An 8,807-nucleotide genomic window follows, 5' to 3' on the forward strand; every position below is an offset into this window, starting at 1 on the left:
AGCAGCAATCAAGATTATGATTGGGAACAAGCCAAGGGATAAGCACATGGTATACAATGTTCTTTGGCACCTCACAGGGAGGATTCCATCCCATTGGAGCCAATGTTAGTGTCCCATATTATATAGTAATCAAAGTGAAGCTTAGTATTTTCATTATTGTTGTCAATTTGTAAAGTTTTGCTATGATCTCTTAGATATCAAGTTATTATTATTTTGAGAGAAGTGTGAGATCATGTGATTAATTTGACTCTACGTTAGGGTTATGCCAAAAATGTTTCAAGTGATGATGGAAATAGCCATTGATTCCTAAGGTCTTGTTGGACACAGATTGTCATTGATGTCAAAATGGAAATATTCGAGGAGCGGATAGAGACGAGAGGAGAAGACAGAACCGAAGAAGAGGAGCACACAAAGCCATCGGAGCAGACAGAGCCGAAGAAGAGGAGCACACAGAGCCATCGGAGCAGAAACCATATAAATATGTTGTTTCAATCCAGCGTTGGGAAATTTTCGTAATGTCTGTGTGAACCGTTTTCTCAAGAAATTTATTTCAGGTGTTTTGTTCGTAAATTTTAGATTTCAGGATGCAGATATTCGTGAAGACATTGACCGGAAAGACCATAACGCTTGAGGTGGAGAGCTCAGATACGATAGACAATGTTAAGGCAAAGATCCAGGACAAGGAGGGAATTCCTCCTGATCAGCAGAGGCTCATTTTTGCTGGCAAACAACTTGAGGATGGCCGAACCCTCGCAGATTATAACATTCAGAAGGAATCTACTCTTCACCTCGTTCTCCGTCTCAGAGGGGGAATGCAGATCTTTGTCAAAACCCTCACTGGCAAGACCATCATTCTGGAAGTCGAAAGCTCTGACACGATTGAATGTGAGTCGTCGGATCAAAAAGCAGTGGATCCAACGGTCGTCGCACGCGAAATACGCGCGGAGGTTAACAGCCGGGGGACAGGCGGTTTCACGGGCGGGTGGTATTACCCGCACTACCTTTGGGCCCAAGGCGGTTTCCGTATATGGCCACGCAATCCAATTAATGCGTGACACATGGCTGAAGTGACGGGCGCAAAACCGCCGCGATCACGCATTAACGAGTGAGCACTTAACAAAAGCGGGAGGCGCGATCACCATTAGATCAAGCGGTGAATGTAATCAACGGTGGGAAAGAGAACGACATTTAATGCGTGTGAAGAAACAACGGAGACCGTCGGATCTCGATGCAATGATCGAACGGCGCGGGGTCAATCACACGGGTTTCCGGTTGATGTGAAAGTATTCAGCTCTTGCACTCTCTGGATTTCTCTTGTGCTCTCTTCAAGTTCCGCCGCAAATGAATTAACTTGGTTGTACCGCTAGAACAGTTGAGGCGTTGTTGTTAAACACTTTCTCAATGAGTGTATTGAAGCATTGTATGATATGAATACCTTGTGACCACTATTCAACCTAATTGTTATCCATCTCGAATCCGAAGTGTTCTGCTTCAACCGTTCAGAAATTTGGGTTTATATCTTTTATTATCAGAAGTCTTTCAAAGGTAGAAAATAGAGACATGTCCGTCGTTTATTGGTGCTACCAGCCAAAGTCTCTTCCAAAATAATAATTTATAAAATCCTTACCTAATGGCTTTTAGACAGCTCGGCATTCATCAACATATTGCCAGGAAACTTTTTCACTCACCAGAGAATGCTAGTGGGTCACTATTTGGCCCAGCTTATTTCTTTGAGTCATACTCCAGATTAATCCCACAAGTACCCATAAATTCCTCGGAAGGACAAATAGAAGACAAAGACAGTAATGAGAATAATTGGTCATTAACGATCAAGGAGGGACACTGAAAGATCAAGCGAGTCAGAGGAAACGACAACGACTGAGGAGGAAGCCTAAGAGACAGTGTAAGCGGAAACAAATAGACAAAGGCATGGGAATGTATAAAACAGTATAAACAAAGAACTATTGGAGAGGTTATGGTGGTGAAGAACCCGAGGGTGAGATAGTAGAAGGAGTAGAGGCAAAAGAAGCAGAAAAAGCAGCGGAGGCTGTAGAGGCAGGAGATCAGGAGTGAGACAACCTCAGCTGAATAGAGTGCAGCAACATACCTGTTTATACCAAGGTTGGGTTGGAGCCTCAGAACTGAACAGGACTAAAGTCATTGGGGTAGGTGCTCCTAAGTGTAGAACCACTGCAAAACAGAGTTGGTGCTCTGGAGGTTGGAGCCTCACTGAAGTCCAAGTTGGAGCTTGGCAACTATTCACAATCAGATTTATACTTATATTGTATTTATTTCTTTGCATTGTGTTGAGTTTTAATAAAAGAATTAAATTCAGCTGTTGATTTCTGTGTTCTGTGTATACATATACATATCTATATAGGTTGTTGGCAATCACTAGAACAATTAAAAAATAAATAGTAAGAAATACTGATTCACCCCCCTCAGTATTTCCAACAATTGGTATCAGAGCAGGCTTCTTCATACTAGCCTAACAGCTTGAAGAAGGATCCACAGCCATGATGAGAAACCACGAAGCATCAAGAAGACCTCCTTTGTTCGATGGCACTAACTTTGGTTTCTGGAAGAAAAGAATGACTTACTACTTAATGTCCCTTGGACCTGAAGTCTGGCATTTTGTTCAAAATGAATACAAAACTACTTCCACTCTTCCAACAGACCAAGACGAGAGGAAAGCCTACATCGCAAATGCAAAGGCCATGAACTCCATCACTAGTGGAATCACTGATTCCAAGTTTACAAAAATCATGCACTGTACCTCGACCAAAGAAATGTGGGAGAAGCTAGTTGGCTTGTACGATGGAGAATCAAAAGTCAAAAAGGCAAAGCTTCAAACTCACAGAAGACAATTTGAAAGTTTGAGGATGGAAGATGAAGAAGATATTGCAGCATACCTCCTCCAAGTAGCTGAAGTGGTAAATTCCTTGAAAGGATTGGACGAAAAAATTGAAGAAAGTACCATTGTTCAAAAGGTATTAAGGTCTCTTCCAGACAGGTTTGACTCAAAAATAAGCGCTATAGAAGAAGCAAAGGATCTAGATACCCTCAAAATGGATGAACTCCATGGAATTCTCACTACCTATGAAATGAGGAAAGGTGTCCCAAGCTCCAAAGATGCAGCATTCAAAGCCTCAAGGTCAAAGAAGGGGAAAGAAAGGAATGACTGTAGTGATGAGTCAGATGTGAAATCCGAATTGGCTCAATTTGTATGAAAACTGAAGAAAGGATCTAAGATTAAAGGCAAGTATCCTCTTATCTATTTTAAATGTGGTAAAATAGGCCATTATGCAGCAAAATGTCCTCATAAACATGACAGTGATGATGAAGGAAATTCTAAAAGAATGGCGCATAAAAAGAAAGGGTTCAATAACAAAAACTTCTTCTCCAAGCAAGATGAGTCTGATGAGGATGATTTTATGGTCATCAAAAGGAAATCAGAAGAGGAAAGCAATCATGATGAAAGCCAAGAAGCATTATTCATGGCACTCGCAGAAGATGATGACTCAGGGCTGGAAGGAAATGTAGATGAACTATTAATAAGTGCCATTGAAGAAAATGAGAAACTACGGAACAAAATCATTTCTCTCAAAGTGGAAAACAAGAAAATAAGAAGGAGAGAAGACCTCTTGGAAGCCAAGCTTAAATAAAAGGAAGAGACTTGTGAAGAATGCGAGGCCGAAATAGTGTCTCTGAGAAAGGAGTTGGAGCAAATTAAAAAGGACTATAAAAGCTCTCAAATACTTGAGACTATTCTGAAAAATCAAAAACCTCAACATGACAAGTCTAGAATAGGTTTCACAGGAGAATCCTCAAGCACTAAGAATAATGTGAAAAGCTATGCCAATGCACTTTCCTGCAATCCAAAAGATGAAAAGTACACCCCAGATCCCAAGAATGAAGAGAGAATTACTCCAAAGAAGAATGTGGAGTCGAATCATGGACACCACAGCAAATACAAACCTGTACTCCACCAAGGGCCCATCGCAAATCCAAAGAACGAGGGAGGAGTAATTCCCAGGAAGGAAGTCAACTCAAACCGTGGTTGCTTCAACAAGTACAAAACCATATTTCTTGGACACTGCTTTCACTGTAAAAACTTCGGCCATCAAGCTAGACATTGTATGGCTCGCAGAAGTGAAAAGACAAAGCTAAAGGATAGAATAATCAACTCATATGCCCCCAAAAGGCAGGGACAAATCAAAAACTTTAATTCATTTGATCCCTTGACCAAATTTGATCTGATTTGCTCTTTCTACTACAATAATGGACACTATGAACAAGACTGCCCACTCAAAGGAAGAAAGACGAGTAGCAAGAAATCCAGCATGGACAAATGCAGCCTGGCTCTATATGCTCAAAATAATGGAAACCAGTGGTTTATAGATAGTGGGTGCTCCAGACACATGACAGGAGACAGAAGGAAGTTTGTCTCACTGAGAAAAAAGGAAGGGAATGTGTCCTTTGGAAGCGGATCTGGCAGAATTGCAGGAAAAAGAACAGTTACTCTGATCAATGGAAAAGGAAAAGCTAAAGATGCTCTGCTGGTTGATGGACTCAAACACAACCTCTTGAGTGTCAGCCAAATCTGTGATCAAGGACATAAGGTTGTTTTCAGCACCAAAGATTGTGAAATAAGGAACTCTGCCTCAGGGAAACTTGTGGAAAAAGGGGTGAGGACACCAAACAACATTTACATTCTGAACAAGATTCAAGAAAATAAATGCTACTTGAGCCAGACAGATGAGAGTTGTCTGTGGCACAAGTGACTTGGACATACAAGCTTCGAAAATCTGATCAATATCAGCAAGATCAAAGTTGTACGAGACATCCCAAGGCTGTTCAAACCAAATCAAGCAGTATGTGTTCCATGTCAACATGGAAAGTAGACCAGAATCAGCCACAAGACAAAGGAACACTCTACATCGAAGCCCTTAGAGATCATCCATTCTGATGTATGTGGGCCAACTAGAAATCAAGCACTCCAAGGAGAAAGGTACTTTGTGTTATTTGTTGATGATTATATTAGAATGATGTGGATATATTTCATAAAGTATAAATCTGAAACTTTTGAGTGTTTCAAGAATCTAAAAGCCCTTGTAGAAAATGAAAAAGATTCAAAAATTAAGTGCCTCAGAACAGACAAAGGAGGAGAATTCACATCAAACGAGTTTAGTGAGTTCTGTAATAATCATGGAATTAAAAGGGAATTCTTGGCTGCCATAACACCTCAGAAAAATGGGGTAGTTGAAAGAAGAAACCAAACAGTCCAAGAAATGGCAAGAACTATGCTATTAGCAGCAGACTTACAACCTAAATTCTAGAGAGAAGAAGTAGGGACAGTTGTCTACACACTGAATCGAACTCAATTAAGACCAAATTGTGATAAAACTCCTTATGAGCTATGGAAAGGAAGACCTGCTTCGATCAAGTACTTCAAGATCTTTGGAAGCAAGTGTTTCATAAAAATAAATGATGGTTCACCAAGAAAGTTTGATTCTCGGGTTGATGAAGGGATATTTCTTGGATACTCTACACGGAGCAAGGCTTACAAGTGCTACAATTATCGACTGAAGAAAATAGTGGAAATCATTGATGTAAAGGTTGATGAAGATCTTCCAGTAAAGGAAATTGAAGAACATGAAGATGACTCTCCCATTGAATAAGAAGAAATAGATAAGGAAGAAGAAGAAGAAGAAGAGGAAAGAGAACCACCTAATACCCCTTCTAAGATGAAGTATGTCCAAAGACACCATCCAGAAGAGTAGATCATTGGTGATAAAGATGAAGGTGTGCAGACCCGAAGAAGGATAACAATTACACCCAAGAGAAAAGTCATTGCCCTCCTATCTATGATAGAACCAGAAACATTTGCAGAAGCAAGTAAGGATCCTCATTGGGTAAAAGCCATGGAAGAAGAAATGACCCAAATTGAGAAGAACAAGACATGGGAGCTGGTACCTCGTCCAAAGGACAAAAACATAATAGGAACCAAATGGGTGTTCAAAAATAAAATGAATGAGGAAGGACAAGTTATCAAAAACAAGGCAAGACTTGTCTGCAAAGGATATTCACAAATTGAAGGAATTGACTTTGAAGAGACATTTGCACTAGTGGCCCGTATGGAAGCTATCAGGATGTTCTTGGCATTTGCTTGCTCAAAAGGATTCAAAATCTATCAAATGGACATGAAATCAGAATTTCTAAATGGGGAACTCAAGGAGGAAGTCTACATGGAGCAGCCAGAAGGTTTTGATCTAACAGCAGGAAAGGACTTAGTTTGTAAGTTGAAAAACGCTTTATATGGGTTGAAACAAGCTCCTAGAGCTACAACAACAAGGCTTCAAAAAGGGAGTGGCTGGAAGTAATCTATACATAAAGACAGATCAAGGTAAGTTACTAGTTGCTCTTGTTTATGTCGATGATCTGATTTTTGCTAGTAATAATGATGAAATGAGCCATGAATTTTCTCAAAACATGTCAAAAGAGTTTGAGTTGTCAATGATAGGAGAGTTGTCCCACTTCCTTGGACTTCAAATATCTCAAACTAGAGCAGGATTGTGTATATCTCAAACCAAATATCTAAAAGACATGCTCAAAATATAGAATGGAGGATTGTGCACCATTGAGCACACCTATGACCACAAATTGCAAACTGAGCAAAGATGATGACTCCCCTCTAGCAGATGCAACTCATTACAAGTCAATGACTGGAGCCCTTCTATACATAACAGCTACATGACCAGACATAATGCAAGCAGTAGGAATGGTGGGAAGATTTCAATCTGCTCCCAAAAAATCCCATTTATTAGCTGTAAAAAGAATTCTCATATATCTAAAGGGAAATTCTGATTTCGGTCTTTGGTACCCAAAGGACTCAACACTGACTATAACTGCATACACCGATGCTGATTGGGCTAGAAATATAGATGATCGGAAAAGCACTAGTGGAAATGAATTCTTCCTAGGAGACTGTTTGGTATCCTGGCTCAGCAAAAAGTAGTCATCCATATCATTATCCACAGCCGAAGCTGAGTATATTGCTGCAACAGACTGTTGTTCTCAGATACTATGGATGAAGGAAGCTCTAAAATATCTCAACATATGTACAGATCAACCAATTTCCGTATATTGTGAAAACACAAGTGCTATCAGTCTCAGCAAAAATCTTGTGATGCACTCAAGAACCAAACACATACCAATCAAGTATCATTTCCTCCATGAACAAGTAACTGAACAAAACATTGTCCTGGAATACATCAGTGCTAAGGAGCAGATAGCTGATATTTTCACAAAACCTCTTCCTCGAGAAGCATTCGAACATCTGCGTCAAAAGATGGGGGTTATTTCTTTATAATCACTCAAGTTCATTCATAAAGATGTAGCAGGACAGGGGGAGCAATTTGACAAGGGAATCCATATGCATCCCTTTGCCATTGATGTCAAAGAGGGAGAAAGCAGAAGAATATTGCATCAATAACAAAGGGGGAGATTGTTGGACACAGATTGTCATTGATGTCAATATGGAAATATTCGAGGAGCAGATAGAGATGAGAGGAGTAGACAAAGCCGAAGAAGAGGAGCACACAGAGCCATCAGAGTAGAAACCATTATCGAAGCACACAGAGCCGAAGAAGAGGAGCACATAGAGCCATCGGAGTAGAAACCATTATCGGAGCAAAAACCATAGAAATATGCTGTTTCAATCCAGAGTTGGGAAATTTTCATAATGTCTGTGTGAACCGTTTTCTCAAGAAATTTATTTCAGGTGTTTTGTTCGTAAATTTTAGATTTCAGGATGTAGATATTCGTCAAGACATTGACCGGAAAGACCATAACGCTAGAGGTGGAGAGCTCAGATACTATTGACAATGTTAAGGAAAAGATCCAGGACAAGGAGGGAATTCCTCCTGATCAGCAGAGGCTCATTTTGCTGGAAAACAGCTTGAGGATGGCCGAACCCTTGCAGATTACAACATTCAGAAGGAATCTACTCTTCACCTCGTTCTCCGTCTCAGAGGGGGAATGCAGATCTTTGTCAAAACCCTCACTCGCAAGACCATCATTCTGGAAATCGAAAGCTCTAACATGATTGAATGTGAGTCGTCGGATCAAAAAGCAGTGGATCCAACGGTCCTCACACGCGAAATATGCGCGGAGGTTAACAGCTGGGGGACAGGCGGTTTCGCAGGTGGGTGGTATTCCCCGCACCACCTTTGGGGGCAAGGCGGTTTCTGTATATGGCCGCGCGATCTAGTTAATGCGCGACACGTGGCTGAAGTGATGGGCGTGAAACGCCGCGATCGCGCATTAACGAGTGAGCACTTAACAAAAGCGGGAGGCGCGATCACCGTTAGATCAAGCGGTGAATGTAATCAACGGTGGGAAAGAGAACGACGTTTAACGTGCATGAAGAAACAACGGAGACCGTCGAATCTCGATGTGATGATCGAACGGTGCGGGGTCAATCGCACAGGTTTCCAGTTGATGTGATAGTATTCATCTCTTACACTCTCTGGATTTCTCTTGTGCTCTCTTCAAGTTCCGCCGCAAATGAATTAACTTGGTTGTACTACTAGAACAGTTGAGGTGCTTCTGTTAAACACTTTCTCAAAGAGTGTATTGAAGCATTGGATGATATGAATACCTTGTGACCACTATTCAACCTAATTGCTATCCATCTCGAATCCGAAGTGTTCTGTTGCGACCGTTCAGAAATTTGGGCTTATATCTTTTATTATCAGAAGTCTTTCAAAGGTAGAAAATAGAGACATGTCCGTCACTTATTGGTG

At 40.8% G+C, this 8,807-nt stretch overlaps 1 pseudogene; it reads left to right on the forward strand.

Annotated features, from left to right (window-relative positions):
- The first annotated feature begins 584 nt into the window (after window positions 1-584).
- LOC149225224 (polyubiquitin 11-like) lies at window positions 585-8,508 on the forward strand (annotated as a pseudogene).
- Window positions 8,509-8,807: the final 299 nt, after the last annotated feature.

The sequence above is a fragment of the Pinus tabuliformis genome, chromosome J, assembly GCF_031772625.1.
Source record: "Pinus tabuliformis cultivar Carrire ecotype Pingquan chromosome J, CPIR1, whole genome shotgun sequence".
Lineage (NCBI taxonomy): Eukaryota > Viridiplantae > Streptophyta > Pinopsida > Pinales > Pinaceae > Pinus > Pinus tabuliformis.